This window comes from Herpailurus yagouaroundi, unplaced genomic scaffold, assembly GCF_014898765.1.
Source record: "Herpailurus yagouaroundi ecotype Mexico unplaced genomic scaffold, PumYag 29, whole genome shotgun sequence".
Classification (NCBI taxonomy): domain Eukaryota; kingdom Metazoa; phylum Chordata; class Mammalia; order Carnivora; family Felidae; genus Herpailurus; species Herpailurus yagouaroundi.
Window position 1 is genome coordinate 34423821 of NW_024412377.1, and position 19259 is coordinate 34443079.

Consider the following 19259-nt stretch of genomic DNA (forward strand, 5'->3'; position numbering starts at 1 on the left):
CCCTTCTCTTTAAATCCCGTGGAGTCCCTGCAGACTGGCTAATGAGATTTTTTTTTTAGGGTTAATAAATATTTGCTTAGCAGTGGCAGCTATTTCTTACTCCTGCTTCCTCTGGGTTTGTGTTTATGGAACACACGATTACGCTGATGGGAACATCTGGGAAAGCAGCATTTAGCATGTTTGCAATTTCTTTCTTTCTCTGAGGGGGAGGGGTTCTATGAATGCATTTGCTCCCTTAGTCTTCTATTCTCCTGCAGTGTATTTTCCTTGGAAATCGATGTGTTTTGGTTTCCTTTTGTGTTCACAAGGGTCAGGATCCATGTGTTTTGATTTCTATTTAGATTTAGGCAGTTTATGATCATTTTATTTGTTATTTCCTGAATTTAACTTTGTTATGTATCCTACTTATTTCCTTGCGTGTTTCACCACTCAGCTGCATGCTCTCTCACTTGCCTTCACCTACTGAGAGCAAGCTCAGTCTCAGTCCCGCAGATGCTGGGTCTCCCTGTTTCCTGCAGGCTGCACCAGTCCTTCTGCCAGACGGGAGGCACACACTGTCTGCTTTATGGCCTGGAGAGCCAAGGACAGTTCCTGGTCTGGGGGCCGTTCCTAGTACATAGTTTCTCCCACTCAGGACCCCAGGGTTCTCTGTGCCATCTCCTTCTCAACCCCAGCACGGCTGGTTCCCCTGGGCTGGCCTGACCTTTGTTGGGCATGGACATGTGAGGCCAGCCGGTGTAGAAATTGCGCTCCAAAGGCATCCTCTTCTTGCCCATAATATCGAATGTTTTATTTGTTGGGTTAGTTTCCGTATGGTTTGCTTTTGTTTCGGTTTCATTTCAGTTTGTTTTCCTCCTTTCGGTTTGTTTTCCGCCTGTCCGTTTGCTTTGCGCCTGTTGGTTGGTTTTAGTAATGGGCCTGTTGCTTTGGTTTATGCGTTCTCTGCCAGGTTCTCCTTTTTCCTGTAGTCTCCACTGATTTGTTACCACTCAGTCGCGTGACTTTCTCCAGACTTCTGCCTTGCTTCCGCCCACACCCGGAGACAGCATAAGTACCCAGGCTGCCGTACAGCTGAGGGCGTTGCCAGCTTCATCTGTGCAAATCTTCAATCATCCAGGTCAGAGACCCACGTGATGGAGCGGCGTTTTTCTGGATGTGTGAAAGGGGTTAGGATTTCACAGCAGTGATGCCAGAGTCCCAGGCCCCATCTTTGCTGTACGCAGAAGATTCTGGGTTTTGTCCACTCCCTTTCTATCCTGTGCTGGGAGAATCCTCAGGCCACGGTGGTGGTTTGGTTTTGGAACTGCTTTCCTGTCCTTGTTGGCGGCTTCGCTGGGTCTACCCGCAAAAGGAAGTCTTGCCCAGAGCCCAGAGCACCCCGGAGCCAAGAGCCACTGTGGGCCTTTGGCCAGGGACACAGAAGAACCCAGAGGCATCTGCAGGAGAGATGGACCCTGATGAGGAATGCCAGCAACTCTGTTTCCTCACCTCCTTTTTTCAGGTTAATATATACTGTTGTAAACAATTTCTTCATCCTAGCAAATTCTTGAAAAACAGGACTCAACTTTGTTTGCTCGCTAACCCGGGGAAGTCATCGTTTGCTGGTGAAAACAGTATCTTCCTCCTCACCAGGTCTAAAAAAACATAGGACTTAACGTTTGTGTTTCCTCTCTTCCTAGAAGTCCGTGTTCACCGGGGAAACTTCTCCTCCAGGCCAATTTTGTGCAACTGGGACTTGGGTTTGTTGATGTTTGTTAACCCCAGGGACACTGTCAGATATACTGGGGATAGCGGTTTCTTATGTGAATACATGTTTGTTTCATTTATTATTTTACCTCTTCTTATTTCACTTTTTGATGGGCCTGAGCATTTCAGTTTTCACCCCTCTGCGCTCTAACCCAGGTTGGCTGCGCAGCTGGAGCACCCTGCTGGGTCACCTTCCTCCTTGAGAAAGACCCGGAGAGTCCCTGTGCTCCTCCCCTACAGGCCCGAGTTTCCTGCAGCACTTTCGCCAGCAGCTCAGGAGGCTTCCTCCCTCAAGCCAGAGCCCTGGTTTTCAAGCTCTCTGGGATGGTTGGTGCTTCCTTCGGTGGCATCTCTGTCCCAGGGCACCTTCTGGTTGTGTCAGCTGGTTCCTAACGGCAGCCCTGCATCTGCATAGTGCCAGTGTTTGTTAGCACTTTCCCTAGTGGCGCGGGGGTCACCATTTTTCCTGTCACTGGGCCTCTTGGCACCGAGTTGGCCTTTTCTCTGGAGCAGCACCATCATGCTGCCTTGCCCAGTGTTTTGGGTGTGAGCATTGCTCATTCCTGGGACTGGCTTCTCGGTCACAACAGTACCTTTCCTCCAAGCCCACTGGGTCTTGCCAGCCACACGCTGGGAGGTGGAATCTGCACTTTGCCCTAAGGCTCTTACTAGCCCAGTGTAGCTGGGCTTCCTCGGTTCCAGTACCGTTATGATGCCTTCACGCTTTTTGTGGGTCTCAGAGCTGAGGGACAGATCGCCCCCACACACTGTTTTCCTCGGCCTGGCCCTTGGGCAAAATGTGCAGACCAGTGCCCAGCGATACCCTGGCAGGTTGGACCTTTGGCAGACCCCGGATGCTGCAGGGGGCTTTCTCCTCCCACCTGGAGAGCAGTGAGAGCTCTGCTCTCACCGCAGCATTGTCCACGGCGGTCCAGGTCTAGGAGCCTTGAGATTTCTGCTCACGGCTTCTATTGCATTTTTCTCTCCAAAATGAATATTATTTACAGTAACATCTCTTCGTTTCCAAAAAAAAAAAAAGTTTGCCTTCATGTTTCCTTGCAAAATGCTGCCTGTCTTTCTTAGTATAATTACAGAGAAATATCAAAGGGGCAGGGAGGCATTTAGGTGCCTGTTTTTTGTTTATTTTTCTGCTTGACTTGTAGTACCACCCTGATGGCTGAGGGTGGCAGTGTGGAGAGTGTAAGGAGGAAGCAAGGGTCCCCTGATAACCTGAGGGCCTGGCTTCCCTAGGCGTTGAGACCTTTGACATCTGACTCTTGCCTGACTTTTTGAACGTTCCCTCTGGAGGAGCAGGTTTAGGGCCACTAACAAAAGTTGCTGCCCCACCTTACCTCAAAAAGTGAGCCTGAACATCTGAGCAGATCCAGTAGAATGCAGGTGGTAGAGAGGTCCTGACCTGCAAGAAGCACCCCCACTTGATATGCTGCAGCCCTTTCTTAGAGTTAAAGCCCTCAATGTTCAAGGCAGAGTGAAAAGGTGTTACTTTATTCCACAGTCTGACCACAGGGTGATATTTTTGCTATTTCAGTTCAAAATGAATTCCTCCTCATATTTGTACCTAGGCTTACCATTTGACAGCTATGGCTGAGAATATACTACCTGAGAGAGGTAAAAGCAATTCCAAAATCAAAGAGCGAGCGTGGTGCGTGAGTTCGAGCCCCGCATCAGGATCTGTGCGGACAGCTCAGAGCTTGGAGCCTGTTTCAGATTCTGTCTCCCTCTCTCTCTGCACCTCCCCCGCTTCCACTCTGTTTCTCTCTCTCTCTCAAAAAAATAAATAAACATTTTTTTAATTTAAATTACAAAGTGTGAGGTGGTGCTCTGTCCTATGACTTAGTGTTGCCCGGAGCTGGCCTGGGACTCCTGGGTAGGCACTGGTGTTCTCCTCTTTAATATAAAGTTTCACAGGACACCAAATCAGAGAAAACTACTCAGTGCCATGGGTGGATTAAGACAAAAACAAAACCACTCTGCAGTCATATCTGAACACAAACTCAGGAACAATACCTAACCACAAAATGCTACCTGTTCGGCAGAAATGGGTAGACTTAAGTCCGAATAGCCACTAGGGGGAGGCATCCCAGGAGAGATCCTTGGATAATCTGATACCTTCCCCTAGAACTTTGGAGATCATGGATAGACCTGGAAGTAGTCTGAAGTTCAGAAGCATGACCTTACAGGGTGGCTTATAAAGTGAAAAGGAGAAACTTGTTTAACCTTTACAGTGATTGAATATTACAAGGGGAGTTTCCTGATGGCAGGGATTGGGTACAAGTGATTATATTACACTATTTTGGAAAGATGATAAATTTCATTTATGATTATCAAAGGCATTTAAAGAAATAACTTAAGATTTGCTATGTTCATGAAATAGGCTAGATTGAGTTTTGCTTATGTGGCTTAAATGGTTTTATCTGCTCCAGGGGTTTTTCAACCCTGGTCTCCATTTAAATGTGTATGAACCACAAAGACACCAAATATCCAAGCCATTGTGAGGAAAAAGAACAAAGCTGGAAGCATCATACTTCCTCATTCTAATTGTGGTATGAAGCTATAAAAATAAAAAAATAATAATAAATTAATAAAAATAACATAATACTAGTACACGTGCAGATACATAGACCAATGGAACAGAACAGAGAGCTCAGATTTAAACCCCCCACATGTACAGTCAACTAATATTAGACAAGGGAGCCAAGAGCACCCAATTGGTAAAGGATAGTCTCTTCTACAAATGGTGTTGGGAAAACTGGATAAACAAGTACAGAACAATGAAATTAGACCTCTACCTTATACAACTCACAAAAATTAACTCAACATGGATTAAAGACTACATTATACTATTGTAATCATATTCTTTAGTATATTCACTACAAATTTTCTCCTTGTGGTTACCATGTGCTTATTAGTTTAAATGTGTAACACCCTATTTTTTAAAAATTATTTTTCAATTTATTTAAACTAAAAACAATACCCATTTCTCCCACCTCTAATCCCCCACCTCTGGCAACCATCCATCTGTTCTCTGTATGTATGACCTTACTTTCAGTTATATTTATTTCAATATTAAAAATATATATTTGCTATATAAAATACATACATATTTTAGGTTCTACATACAAGGGATACCATGTGGTATTTGTCCTTATTTGTCTAATTTATTTCACTTAGCATAATGGCCTCTAGGGCCATCCATCTGGTTGCAAATGGTAAGATTTTATTCTTTCCTTATGGCCAAATCGCATTCTACTATGTGCGTGTAACACCCTATTTTGAATTGATAACAAATTAATATTGATAGCATTTTTAACTTTACAGTTTTACTTTCCCTCACATTTAGGTTATTGATATTATAGTTTGCATATATTATATTGCATATCCAATAACATATTGTTGCAGTTATGGCTTTAATACATTTGATTTAAAAATTTTATTTTCTTAACTTTATTTATTTATTTTGACAACCACACACAAAGTAACCACTTGAGCTAAAGCCGACCCAATTATTTTGAGAAGGCAGGGAGGAACAGAGAGACGGAGAGAATTCCAAGCAGACTCCTGCTGTCTGTATGCAGCCCATAGGTCTCCATCTCATGAACCGTGATATCAGGACCCGAGCCAAAATCAAGTCAGAAGCTTATGCTGATATCGCTAGCAGAAAGATATCTTGTTCACCGCTATGCAAGGACTTCGACTGAGGTGCCAAATGTAAACAAACTCTCAAATCATGATTTTGCAAAACGTGCGACAAGAAAGACATAGTTATAATATTTCCCTATTGTACACCAACTTCTGAAAAGTGAAAAAGGAAAAAAAAGAACACGTCTATGTCGTACTTTTAAAGATACAGGTCACCACTATACAGGTGGCAAATGTGAACAAAATTAAATTGTGATTTCCTAAAGCGACTAGGAACACAGAAAATATTTCTCCCCCCTGTTCACCAACATCTAGAAAGTGAAGAAAAAGGACCAACTCCACGTGGTAGTCTTTAGGACAGTGCTCACAGAAAGATATCATGTTCACCGCTGCACAATGACTTTCACTGAGGTGAAAAATAGCAACCAAGTTAAATCGTCATTTCCCAAAACTTGTGAGGAGAAAACAATTGTTTTTCCCTACTGAAAAGGGAAGAAAAAGGAAAAACTACGTGTTGTACTTTTAGGGATACTGGTAGTAGGAAGATATCATGTTCCCCACTGTACAAAGGCATCCACTGAGGTGGCCAATGCAAAGTTAAATCGTGACTTTGCAGAACTCGTGAGGAGAAAGAAATCGTTTTTCACGCTGTATATCAACGTCTAAAGAGTGAAGACAAAGGAAAACGTCCACGTGTAATTTCTGTGGTATTTCTAGCAGAAAGATACACTGGTCACCATTTGACAAAGACTTCCACTGAGGTGGTAAAACAAGCAAAGTTAAATCGTGATTTTGCAGACATGGTACGAGAAGGAAATCCTTTTGCATGCTGTACACTGACTTCTAAAGAGTGAAGACAAAGGAAAACGTCCATGTGTAATTTCTGTGGTATTGCTAGCAGAAAGATACTGTGTTCACGGGTATACATGGAAGAAGCAGATACGAACAAAATTAAATCGTGATTTCCCAGAACTTGCCAGGAGAAATCCTTTTTCACCACTGTAAACCAACTTCTACACGGTGAAGAATGAGGAACAAGTCCATGCGGTAACTTTAAAGATATTGGTAGTACGAGTTACCGTGTTCACCTGTATAAAACGACTTCCACTGAAATTGCAAACCTAAGCAAAGGTAAATCGTGATTTTGCAGAACTTGTGAGGAGAAAGTAATCGTTTCCTAAGCAGTAAACCGACTTCTAAAAAGGGAAGCAAAAAGAACAAGTCCATGCGGTAATTTCCATCATTCGGCTAGAAGATCCTGTGCTCACCAGTATACAAGGACTTCCTCTGAGGCGGCAAATACAAACAAAATTAAAGGCGATTTCGCAGAACGTGCCAGGAGAGAAAAGTCATTTTGCCCCAGTGTACACCGACTTCTAGGAATTTAAGAGAGAGGAACAAAGCCAAGTCCTACTTTTTACTATAAAATATATAAGGGACCCGAATGTAGCAATCAACCAGAAACGAAAAGTAGAAACCTCAGAGAATGAGAAGAACTGGACAGAGAACTCTGAAGGGCACATCTTAAGAGATTTTTATGTTGTAAGTTTCACAAATGAGACTCTTTTCCGAGGGCAGCTAGGAAAGGCTCCCGCTGCAATCTCAGGGCTCCTTAGTCCCAAAGATGCTCCTGCAGAGGCCGCTCCTCAAGGTGTACACGGTGTGACCAATCCAATCCAAGCAGCCTGAGAATGCTCCCACGGGACTCCACCGAGCTGGCAGGGGTCTGCGGTGCTCCGAAGGGTCCCCGCGGTCTGGTCTCCTCCAGCCTTCTGTCGCCAGGCGCTGCGTCCTGGTGCAGGGAAGCTGCTGGTGCGAGAGTCCTTCGGGTTCCTTCGCAGAGTCCGCCTCTCCTGAAGATGCCTCTGGCTTCTTCTGTGTCCCGGGCCAGAGGTCCACAGTGGGCAGAGCGGGTCTGGGTTCCAAGGTGCAGTGGGATCTGGGCAAGACTTCCTTTTGCGGGTAGACCCAGCGAAGCCGCCAACAAGGACTGGAAAGCAGTTCCGAAACCAAACCACCACCGTGGCCTGAGGATTCTCCCAGCACAGGATAGAAAGGGAGTGGGCAAAGCCCAGAATCTTCTGAGTTCAACAGAGATGCAGGCTGGGGCTCTGGCGCCCCCGCTGTGGAATCCCAAGCCTCTTTCACACGGCCAGGAAAATGCGGCTACATCGCGCTCGGGGCTCTGATCTCCAGGACTCAAGCTTTGCACAGATGAAGTAAGCTAACCTACAGCAGTACTGCAGCCTGGGTACTTATGCTGTCTCCGGGTGTGGGCGGAGGCAAGGCAGAAGTCTGGAGAAAGTCACGCGACTGAGTGGTAACAAATCAGTGGAGACTACAGGAAAAAGGAGAACCTGGCAGAGAACGCATAAACCAAAGCAACAGGCCCATTACTAAAACCAACCAACAGGCGCAAAGCAAACGGACAGGCAGAAAACAAACCGAAAGGAGGAAAACAAACCGAAATGAAACCGAAACAAAAGCAAACCATACGGAAACTAACCCAACAAATAAAACATTCGATATTATGGGCAAGAAGAGGATGCCTTTGGAGCGCAATTTCTACACCGGCTGGCCTCACATGTCCATGCTCAACAAAGGTCAGGCCAGCCCAGGGGAACCAGCCGTGCTGGGGTTGAGAAGGAGATGGCACAGAGAACCCTGGGGTCCTGAGTGGGAGAAACTATGTACTAGGAACGGCGCCCAGACCAGAAACTGTCCTTGGCACTCCAGGCCATAAAGCAGGCAGTGTGTGCCTCCTGTCTGGCAGAAGGACTGGTGCAGCCTGCAGGAAACAGGGAGGCCCAGCATCTGTGGGGCTGAGACTGAGCTTGCTCTCAGTAGGTGAAGGCAAGTTAGAGAGCATGCAGCTGAGTGGTGAAACACGCAAGGAAATAAGTAGGATACATAACAAAGTTAAATTCAGGAAGTAAAATAACATGAGCATTGGATAAACTACCAAGATGTAAATAGAAATCAAAACACATAGATCCCAACACAAATGAAACCAAACACATCGATTTCCAAGGAAAATACACTGCAGGAGAATAGAAGACTAAGGGAGCAAATGCATTCATAGAACCCCTCCCCCTCAGAGAAAGAAATTGCAAACATGCTAAATGCTCCTTTCCCAGATTATTATATTTCCGTCAGCGTCAGCATAATCGTGTGTTCCGTAAGCACAAACCCAGAGGAAGCAGGAGTAAGAAATAGCTGCCACTGCTAAGCCAGTATTTGTTACACCTAAAAAAAAAAAAACCTCATTAGCCAGTATGTAGGGACTCCACGGGATTTAAAGAGAAAGAGCCGACTTCAGTTGCAAATACAGTATTGTGCGATTAAGAAATTGAGTTCTACAGTGTCCTTAAACAAAAACATAGCTAAATCAGAATTTCCTTGAACTTCTGCAAAGAAGAAATCTTTTCAGCTGGTGGACAGTGACCTTTAGGGGACTTCATAATAAAAAGCACAGTTTGAACTTCTATTGCAAAAAATTAACTTGGTAGAACTAAGAAATCAATGTAATGAACAGCTAAGGCAGACTGTCACTTGCACAACCAAACCTGCCTACAGTGAAGAAATCATTTTCAGCAGTATATACTGATTTTCACGGGATTTCATATTAACAAATGATTGGCAGACCTTGTGTTTCCAACCCCTAACTTACTATGATTAAGAAACCGCTTTTGTCTCTATATGCACTGACTTTCACAGCATAATAAACAGGAACACAGCTAAATCTTGATTTACAGAAGTTGCTGGGATGAAGAAATTATTTTCCTCAGTTTATATCAACTCTGAGAGGACTTAGTAAGTGGGGAGAGGGTACTTCCTATGGCAAATGCAGCACTGCTACGATTAAAAAACCATTTTTGCCTCACACCTTGACTTCTAAGGGCTTAAAGATGCAAACATACTTAAGGCAGAACACCCCAGAACTGACTCCAAATCAGAAATCTCTTTAGCAAATATACACCGACTTCTAGAAAACTAATAATCAAAAACAGTATGTCTGAATTTCCTAGAACGTCCGACCAATGAGCAATTTTTGTATTCTGTTGATATTGACTTCTCCCAGATTTAGTAATAAAATGTACTTCCTATTGCAAACAAAACAAAACAACTGTTCTAATACTACCCCCAAAAAAGGTAGTTTTGCCAATATACCCCTACTTCTGTGGGACCTAATAACAAACATAGGCATGGCAGGTCATCGCATTTCTGAGAAACACTTGCTACCATTGAAAAAGAAATGGCAGGCCTGATGAACAGGTACAGATTCCTTGCAAATCTGGACACATTCGGTCTGACACTGAGCTCACCTGATCTCAGATATACCAGAGACATGGGTTTATTCAGACTTATTACAACTGGAAATCTTAGGCTGAACTGAAGCACCCACCTCATGCTACGCTGGTAAGTCGCTAAACCGGAATCCGGTCAGACCTAGAAATCTGCAGGGCAGGATTAAATACTCATTTGCCAGAATCAACATGGACTTCCTTTGACTAAGAAGTTCCAGGCCTGGCTAAACCCTTGATTCGCCTAAAGCGGGATCTGCTCCGCGGAGAAATCTCATTGGCCGCTGTTCTCGGACTCGGCCAAGATTGGAAATCGCAGGCGCGACTACACGGGACCTGCTACAACAAGGAAATCCCACGCACCGCTAATTCCAGGTGTGCTAGAAGGAAGAAATGCATGATGACGGTGAAACCTGGAGGGTTGGAGACCGAGACCCGACCAACACAGGCAGTGATTGTTCCAATGTCCGGATGGAGGCGTTCTGACGTCGCTGGCTTCTCTGCGAAAGAGCGAGCGCCGGCGCATCTCCACTAGCAAAGGGCCAAAGAGCAGGGGCGGTCTGGACGCTAGCCGCCGAGCAGCCACCAAGACACAGAATGAATGCTCCGGGGAACTAGGGAAACTTGCACCTGTCAAATGGCCAGATCGGGACGATTAGAGAAATGCAAACTGGGGGAGACGAGCGGTGCTGCCTACGACAAACACCCGCACCGCGAAGTCACGTAATAGGGGCCGTCACTGAGAAACAGTGCAGGCCGGGTCGTGGGCGGTGCTGCCACAGAGCCTGTGCACAATCCGGGCTGTGACAGACAAACCGCCGGCTTGGAGCTACTGGCCAAAGTGGCAAGGGGACGGCCGGGAAGGGCGACCACCGGAAGGCCGGCACAGGCCTTCCTGGGCAGAGGAAGGGACGGCACCCAACGACCCTGAACTTTGGGCGGAGTTCAAGTGGTGGCGCAGAAATCCCAGAGGTATCTGGTGGGCGCTGCTCGCGAAGGTGGTGATGAGAAACAGGCTGCTGTGTACCGGCACGGAGCTCCCCCCCCCCCCCCACAGGCACACCTGGCTGGGCTCATGCACAGGTGCTGCCCCTTGACCCCCCCCACCCCGATTTCCCTGCTGCCAGTGGGGCCGGGAACGGAACACCCCGCTAAGCGAAAGGATGGGCGACACCGGCGAAACACACCCAGCTCCGCGCCAAGCAGAGCCACCTCCACCGGGAAAGCGCCAGCCCGGCTCTGCCAGAAACTGTGACCGCACATCTTGGGCCATGCACCTAGTGGAGGGGAGGCTGACACCTGCCAACGCTGGAAGGAGCAAGGGCCAGCAGAGAGCACTGATCAGTGCAGGGGCCCGACAGTTGGTCTCAGGGAAGGGAGATGTGCCTTCCCAACCCCCTGCTTGGATGGGTACTCCCAGGGGAAATAAGGAGAAACGGGCTGAGATCCCTCAACGGAGCTGCCTGAGCGACCTGCAGTTCCCTAGAAGGAGTGGTGCTGGGACACTCCCTGTGCCAGCACAGCAAATGGCTGTGGTGGAGCCAAAGATGAACATCCCTCCTCCCAGAGCAACTGTGGTGCCGGGAGGAACCAGCGGTTCTGAGCATTCTGGCAGCTCTAGTGGGAAACCCTTGGTTCTGAATCGGGGTTGCTGTAGCCCATAAACTAGCACCGGGTGCTACTCTTGAAAAGTGGTACAAGCACTACCGCTTCCACTGTCCGTTCCCAAATCAAAAGCACTGGGTGGAAGGAAATCGTCGTTTTGTTGTTTGTTTTGTTTCGTTTGTGGCAGAAGTAGTCCCCACTCCCTCCCCAGTAACACCCTACCCATCTAATGTTTCCTTGTTTGGGAATACACAGGCAAAGCCCTGCTGGGAGTTATGGAGACTCAGGGTTCCTGGCCACTCAATCTCTGGACAACCAGCTTCTAAACTTAGGTGCCTAAAACTAGATTCTGTCAGCCACAGCACCCTTCTGCTGGCCCTCCACTTCCACATAATAGCCCTCTACCTCCTCTGACCTTCCCCAGCTTGATTCCACTACCAACCTTGTCCCTTTCCCTAACCACCAGGCCTAGCAGCCACTCCAGGTTCTACCCCAGGAATTGGCGACTCCCTGGGGCTTGTCCCACCTTCCCAGGACAATTTCCTCTATGCCACTCTGGTAGTCCAGTGGGACAATAAAATTTCAGTCTTTTTTTTTTTTTTTTTTTTTTGCCCCTATTAGATACCAGGGCCCAGGTCACTGTCATTCCATGAAATCCCTCTCAGTTCCCAAAAGGAAAGTCCTTATCCTTATAGGGAATTGCTGACAAAACAATCAAAGGTGTATAAACCCATTGGGATGTAGCTATTGGGACCATTCACTTCAAATGGCCTCCTCTGGTGGTGGCCCCCTGGCGCTTTCTTTCCTTACTATAAGCATGGATGCCTTGACAGGATGCCATGCTCTTGTTCTTCCTAACTGGCCTGCCAAATGGATGCCTTGACCACTCCTCTCTAGTCAAGACAGTTAACACTCCCCAGTACGACTTAAACAAAGCACTGAAGGCCTATCCCATTATTAAAGATATGCTTCAGCCAAGAGTCATGGGGGGCCTGGGTGGCTCAGTCGGTTAAGTGGACTCTTGCTTTCCACTCAGGTCATGATCTCAAGGGTTCATAAGTTCCAGCCCCATATCCGGCTCTGCATGGTTGCTTGAGATTCTCTCTTTCTCTCCCCCCTCCTCCACGTATGCACACACACTCTTTCCCTCTCAAAAATAATATATAAACTTTTTTTTTAATTTTTTAATTTTTTAAATATTTAAATTTTATTTTTTTAAACTTACATCCAAATTAGATAGCATATAGTGAAACAATGATTTCAGGAGTAGATTCCTTAGTGCCCCTTACCCATTTAGCCCAACCCCCTCCCACCACCCCTCCAGTAACCCTCAGTTTGTTCTCCATATTTATGAGTCTCTTCTGTTTTGTCCCCCTTCCTGTTTTTGTATTCTTTTTGTTTCCCTTCCCTTATGTTCATCTGTTTTGTCTCTTAAAGTCCTCATATGAGTGAAGCCATATGATTTTTGTCTTTCTCTGACTAATTTCACTTAGCATAATACCCTCCAGTTCCGTCCACGTAGCTGCAAATGGCAAGATTTTATTCTTTTTGATTGCCGAGTCATACTCCATTGTGTATATATATACCACATCTTCTTTATCCATTCATCCATCGGTGGCCATTTGGGCTCTTTCCATACTTTGGCTATTGTTGATAGTGCTGCTATAAACACGGGGGTGCATGTGTCCCTTCGAAAGAGCACACCTGTGTCCCTTGGATAAAAGCCTAGTAGTGCAATTGCTGGGTGGTAGGATAGGTCTATTTTTAGTTTTTTGAGGAACCTCCATACTGTTTTCCAGAGTGGCTGCACCAGCTTGCATTCCCAATCTTTATTTATTTTTGAGAGAGAGACAGAGTGTGAGCAGGGGAGGAGCAGAGAGAAGGAGACACAGAATCTGAAGCAGGCTCCAGGCCCTGAGCTGTCAGCACAGAGCCCAATGCGGGGCTCGAACTCACAAACCGTGAGATCCTGACCTGAGCTGAACTTGGACGCTTAACCGACTGAGCCACCCAGGCGCCCCTAAACTTTTTAAATTAAAAAAAAAAAAGTCATTATTCCCAAAGCTCCCCCCTTTCAATAGCCCCACAGGCTGGTATTAAGGCAACCACTAATGCATGACACCTCACCGTTGACTATCTATCCAAACCTCACTGCTTAGGTTCCCTGCTTTAGGCTCCAATTCCTAATATTATAGAACTGATTATAGGACATACAACAGGCCCAAAGAACATCCTTCACAGTCACTGACCTAGCTAGTATGTTCTGTTTTGTTCCCACTGTGTACGAGTCCCAGGCCCAATTTTCTTTCACTTTTTAAGGGACTCAGTATACATTTTCTTAGCTCCCACTGGGATATTTTTAAACAGTCCTGCAATTGCACATCACCTCTGCGAGCAGGTTTGATAGGATGTAAGTACCTTACAATTGGAAAGATGCCATTTGGGCATTATATTGATGACATTATATGAGGACAAAATGATATAATTCCCTCTGAGGAGGCAGTACAGGCATATTTGCACATCCTCACAGACACATTTACACAGGCCCAGTTTTATCTGTCAAGTTTCCAGGCATCATCTAGTCCTTTCATCACAGAAAAACTAAAAGTTACCCAGATATGTTAATGCTATCTGGGAAAACTGAAAAAAGAATATGCTTCTAGAAATTATGAAATGTATTTATAAATTTGCAAATTTAAAGAATGCTGCTATAACAGTCAGTTCACAATTGCTTAGTTAGTTTTCACTAGAAATTAAGGTGATTTAAATAATATATGCAATTCAAACTACTGGAAATAATAAGGGAAGCATCTTCATTGTGCCAAAAAAGTAGGATATGTTTCAATAAGAGAAGATGTGAGGAAAGGAGGTACATTTTTTTCTTAAGGGAAAAGAAAGTAATTTTGTCTCCAAGTGAGGGTATTTAAAGAAGAAAAACAGGAAAAAATTGGAATGCAGAAAAGAAAGTTTGTAGAAGGATTATAGATAAGGAATTTTAATGTTTAATTTATTTTTAGAGCAAGAGACAGAGCTTGAGTGGGGTAGGAGCAGAGAGAGAGGGAGACACAGAATCTGAAGCAGGCTCCAGGCTCTGAGCTGTCAGTACCATAGAAAAGGAATCTTTGAAAAGGAGTTGTAATGTGTAGCCAAACTAAGATTAAAATTAATTTACTTAAAAATGAGTTTTAATATCAAAAGTAAACTGGTGCGAAATTAAAATTTTGTTTTCTCTCTGTTAAAAGGACAGTTTTCTTGGGATTTATTGTATGATTATGATATACTGTGTAAAGTTTCTTTACCTTTTTTATGATAAATTACTTTTATTACATTATATTTGGTAATCACACTCAATCAACAAGGTCAACAGAAACTTGTAAATATTGTGCTAAATAACACACTCTATGTACATACATTTTCAGTACAGTAACGTTAAAATACTCCATTTCTTTTATTCATATACCTTTGCAAAGTGGGGAATAAATAAAGATACAAACACAGAGGGGCACCTGGGTGGCTCACTCAGTTAAGTAGCCAACTCTTGATTTCAGCTCAGGTCATGCTCTCATAGTTCTTGAGATCAAGTCCTGAGCCCTGCGCTGTCAGCACAGAGCCAGTTTGCAATTCTCTCTCTCCCTCTCTCTCTGCCCTTCCCCACCCTCAAAATAAATAAATAAACATTAGAAAAAAAAAGATACAAACACAGAAAAACGTCTTATCTTGAGCTGGTAAGAGTAACAGAAGTTACAATTATATTTATTGATAAGCCAATGATTGACCCTGACACTAGCAACACATAAAAAGTAGCCCTTGTTCAGAAAAGTGTGGTAGATGGTTCATGGAAGTGATACCGTGTGGTCTCCACAGTGGTCTATTTGAGGTGATTTTTTTTTTAATCGCTAAACTGGATTACTAACTCATAATAAAATGTAACTAGTCAAATTTAAACCATGATCAAAATGGGTCTACACATGCCTTTCAAAGCCCTGCTGGTCACAGGCAGGAGGGGACTGCTTGCTGCACATTGTGCACACCTGCCTGTGACTTTCAATATGTTCTTCAAATTTGCTCTGATTATAGTTGGGAGGGAACATTAATTCGCAGAGGGGACCCTTCTTGTGAACATCAAAGCTGGAATCAAAGCAAAAGCCTGTCCTGCGCCCATGTGCCCATGTAAATGCTGACTTAGAGGGTCAGGAGCAGTGGGCACACTCTCATCTTCTTTCTTGTCCTCAGATCTTCTAAACCATCAGGCCGACTAAGGTATCTGGCAGGCTGGCTGCAAAGACCATCATCTTCAGTCCTCAAGTGGGCTCTCACAGGTACCCTTCGGATTTCATCTGGGTAAAAAGCACCATCTGTGGGGTGCCTGGGTGGCTCTGTTAAGAGTCAGATTTCTGCTCAGGGCATGATCTCAGGGGTTCCTGAGTTGGAGCCCTGCACGTGCTCCATGATGCCAGCACAGAGCCTGCTTTGGATCCCCTGTTTCTCCTCTCTCTCTGCCCTCCCCCACTTGCTCTCTCTCAAACATAAAATACATTTTTTTAAAAAAAGCACCATCTGCTCCATCTCTGGTTTCCTGTGTTGCACAAGGATTAACATATTGCAGAACGGGTTGTATATTCAGCACTGCAGCAACATGACCATTTTGCTCTGAGCATATGTTGAGACACTGTGAAATCTTCTGAGAACCCTGGAAATTCTGACCTTCCGTTTCCTTTCTGCTTGATTTTCTAGAGTTCTTTCAAGTTCCTTGCTCCTGGAAAGGTTTTCCAAATGTGAAGTTAGACCATCTATTTCTTTGTCTCTCTCTCAAGCTTGTCATTGTCCTGTACTTCAACCACTGCTGGTTTTACATTTCCAGCAATCTTCACTTGTTCTTTCTATTTTGACTCCACTTTTGCAAGTTCATCAGCATATTTATTGCATTTTGTTTTCTCATCCTGCAAGAGTAGTTTACATTTATTATATTTTTGTCTTTTCAGCAATGTCCTTGGTCATTTCACAGACTTGCCCCTTTGTAACAAGGGCAGAAACTGTCTCAGCTGCAGACAGTGATGGCTTTTACATCTACAGTAGAGCCAGCAGTAGCTGGGTCTGTGTTTATTGAGGCATCCTTTACTTTCTGCCGATTCCCAATTTTCATGGTGAATACGCTGTTGCTACTGGCTGATTGGTCTGAAAGTGTATTCATTTGTTTTGGGCCCCTCTGGCATTCCTTGAATTATCTTTGTAATTAATGATCTGCTGCCATCTGAAGACGATGTTTCAAATCTTCCACTTCTCTTCTCATATCGTGCACCCACGTATCAGTCTCTTCCTGATCTCTTTTCACAGCATTTAGTTGACGTCCTGCCACTGCATCAGCTTCCTGCTTTTTGACTTTCTCACTTTCCAGCTGTGCAGCATGCAGCTCTGCCATTGTTTGATCTCCCACATTCACAGCATCACTACGTTCTTTGGCCAGAAAGACCATTTCTTGCACAGTTGCCTGAATCTGTTCCTCTGTTTTACAAAGTTGCTCCTTTATTTTTTTTTTAATTTTTTTTTTCAACGTTTATTTATTTTTGGGACAGAGAGAGACAGAGCATGAACGGGGGAGGGGCAGAGAGAGAGGGAGACACAGAATCGGAAACAGGCTCCAGGCTCTGAGCCATCAGCCCAGAGCCTGACGCGGGGCTCGAACTCACAGACCGCGAGATCGTGACCTGGCTGAAGTCGGACGCTTAACTGACTGCGCCACCCAGGTGCCCCCAAAGTTGCTCCTTTAAAAGCAAACAAACAAACCACACACACACACACACACACACACACACACACACACACACACACACCCCGTATCTTCCTTACTTGAGGTTATAAACAAGAAAGCCCTTTGCAGATTTTCCTTTTCAGCCAAACAGAACTGCAGCCTTCCAATATCTTCTTGGCAATAAGTAATCATGCTTTTTTTCTTGTTTTTTTTTTTTTTAATTTAAGTAACCTCTATACCCAACATGGGGCTCAAACTCACAACCCAGAGATCAAGAGGTGCATGTTCCCCTGGCTGAGTCAGCCAGGAGCCTGACTAATCATGCTTTCTTTGTTCCCATCTAAATTCTTTAACGTCTGGACCTCTGACACGGCTTGGTATTTTATATTTCGTATTCTTCAAAGGTACCTTAATAAAGTTCCTTCTCATCCTTTTCCATCTTCAACTAATGTTCCAGTTGTTCTCTTTCATATCATGCCTTCCTGAGTTTGTCCTTTAAACTGCCTCATGCAAAATAATAATAATAATAATAATAAAAAAATAAACTGCCTCATGCAGTTTCTTTTCAATTGCTTTCTGTGTCACTGACACAATATCTTCCTCAAGCTGGAGAGCTTTGCATGTAACATCACTGTATCTCTTCTTAAACCCTTCATTTTCCATTTCTAACTTTGTGATACTTCAACAAGACCCTCTTGCTCAGATTGCAATTAGTTGGTCACATCTTTCTTTCTCATGGTTACCTTCTCTTTGCATTCTTCCAACTTGTTCTGCAAGTTGTGCTGGTTCTTTTTCCAGAACATCAATGAAATGTAAGAGTTCTTCTTTTTCTTTCATGGTTTTCTCAATTTTCAACTCGGGAAGGCCAACTTTTGTGGTCACCACTAACATGTCAGAATTTCCTTCATCTTCCATAGTAAGTAACTCTTCAGCTGGAGAAGTTCTCAACTGGAAAGGTGTACTTGCTCCACGAATTTCACCCTAATGGGTAACATAACAGAACTAATAAAATGCTCCATCATCATTTGGAAGGCAATATCCTTGAAATGCAAATACACAATTAACGGTGGTTCCTTCTACATAATGTTCAGGCATACAAGGCCATAACAATGTGTGATAATCACAAGCAGTACTCCATCCAACCTTGAATATATCAACCCAATCTTTTGGATGTGGATGGACATACGGAGTTACAGTACAATGACATTCCAGGTGTGAATTAGGAAGATAACTCTTGGGCACATATTTTTTTTAATGTTTATTTATTTCTGAGACAGAGAGAGACAGAGCATGAGTGGGGGAGGGGCAGAGAGAGAGGGAGACACAGAATCCAAAGCAGGCTCCAGGCTCTGAGCTGTCAGCACAGAGCCCAACGTGGGGCTCAAACTCACAGACCGTGAGATCATGACCTGAGCTGAAGTCAGGACGCTCAACCAACTGAGCCACCCAGGCGCCCCTCTTGGGCACATATTGAAAGATGACATGGGCAAAGTTGGAAGTCTACAAGGGGACTTGTTGAAAAGATGTCATTGTGAATCCTTCAAGGGGCTCTAGGACAGAGGGAGCATTAGAGAGCCTCTGAGCCTATACCACCATCAGCCTTTGACCTCTTCCACCTCACTGCCTCACTCCACCAACTGGCTATACTCCCCAAGTTTCTTTACCTTTTAACTATTAGGTTTCATAATCATCTGTGGTCCTTAGTAGAGAAGGGCTTTAAAACTTTTTTTTAAATATTTTTTACAAATTTCCCAAAGTCAAATTGTAAATGAAGTCTTTTTGACCTACAATATTTCAAAGTATTTGCCAAACTAATTAGGCTTATTTGATATGTATATTTCATGGGAAGTACTGTCAAATAATACTAAGCCTTCTTTACATTGTATTTGTAAGATTGTGTATTTGTAAGATGTAGAGGAAGTCCATTCTCTTTCTGCAAGAAATGGGCCCACACTGCCAGACTTTTGCCATCTTGATGTGTTTATGACATGGCAACGTTTTGCTCCTGAATCAGAGAAATTAAGATGGGAAGGGGCGCCTGGGTGGCGCAGTCGGTTAAGCGTCCGACTTCAGCCAGGTCACGATCTCGCGGTCCGTGAGTTCGAGCCCCGCGTCGGGCTCTGGGCTGATAGCTCAGAGCCTGGAGCCTGTTTCCGATTCTGTGTCTCCCTCTCTCTCTGCCCCTCCCCCGTTCA

General features: G+C 44.6%; 1 long non-coding RNA gene and 1 pseudogene across 1 annotated transcript; both read right to left on the reverse strand.

The window, feature by feature from the left end:
* Positions 1-6917: 6917 nt before the first annotated feature.
* LOC121040968 (uncharacterized) lies at positions 6918-10283 on the reverse strand. The gene is made up of 2 exons (XR_005795512.1): positions 10074-10283; positions 6918-7763 (listed from the first exon to the last, which is right to left on the reverse strand). It is a non-coding gene; the product is annotated as an uncharacterized LOC121040968 (long non-coding RNA).
* A 6822-nt stretch (positions 10284-17105) lies between these two features.
* LOC121041713 (tax1-binding protein 1-like) lies at positions 17106-18309 on the reverse strand (annotated as a pseudogene).
* Positions 18310-19259: the final 950 nt, after the last annotated feature.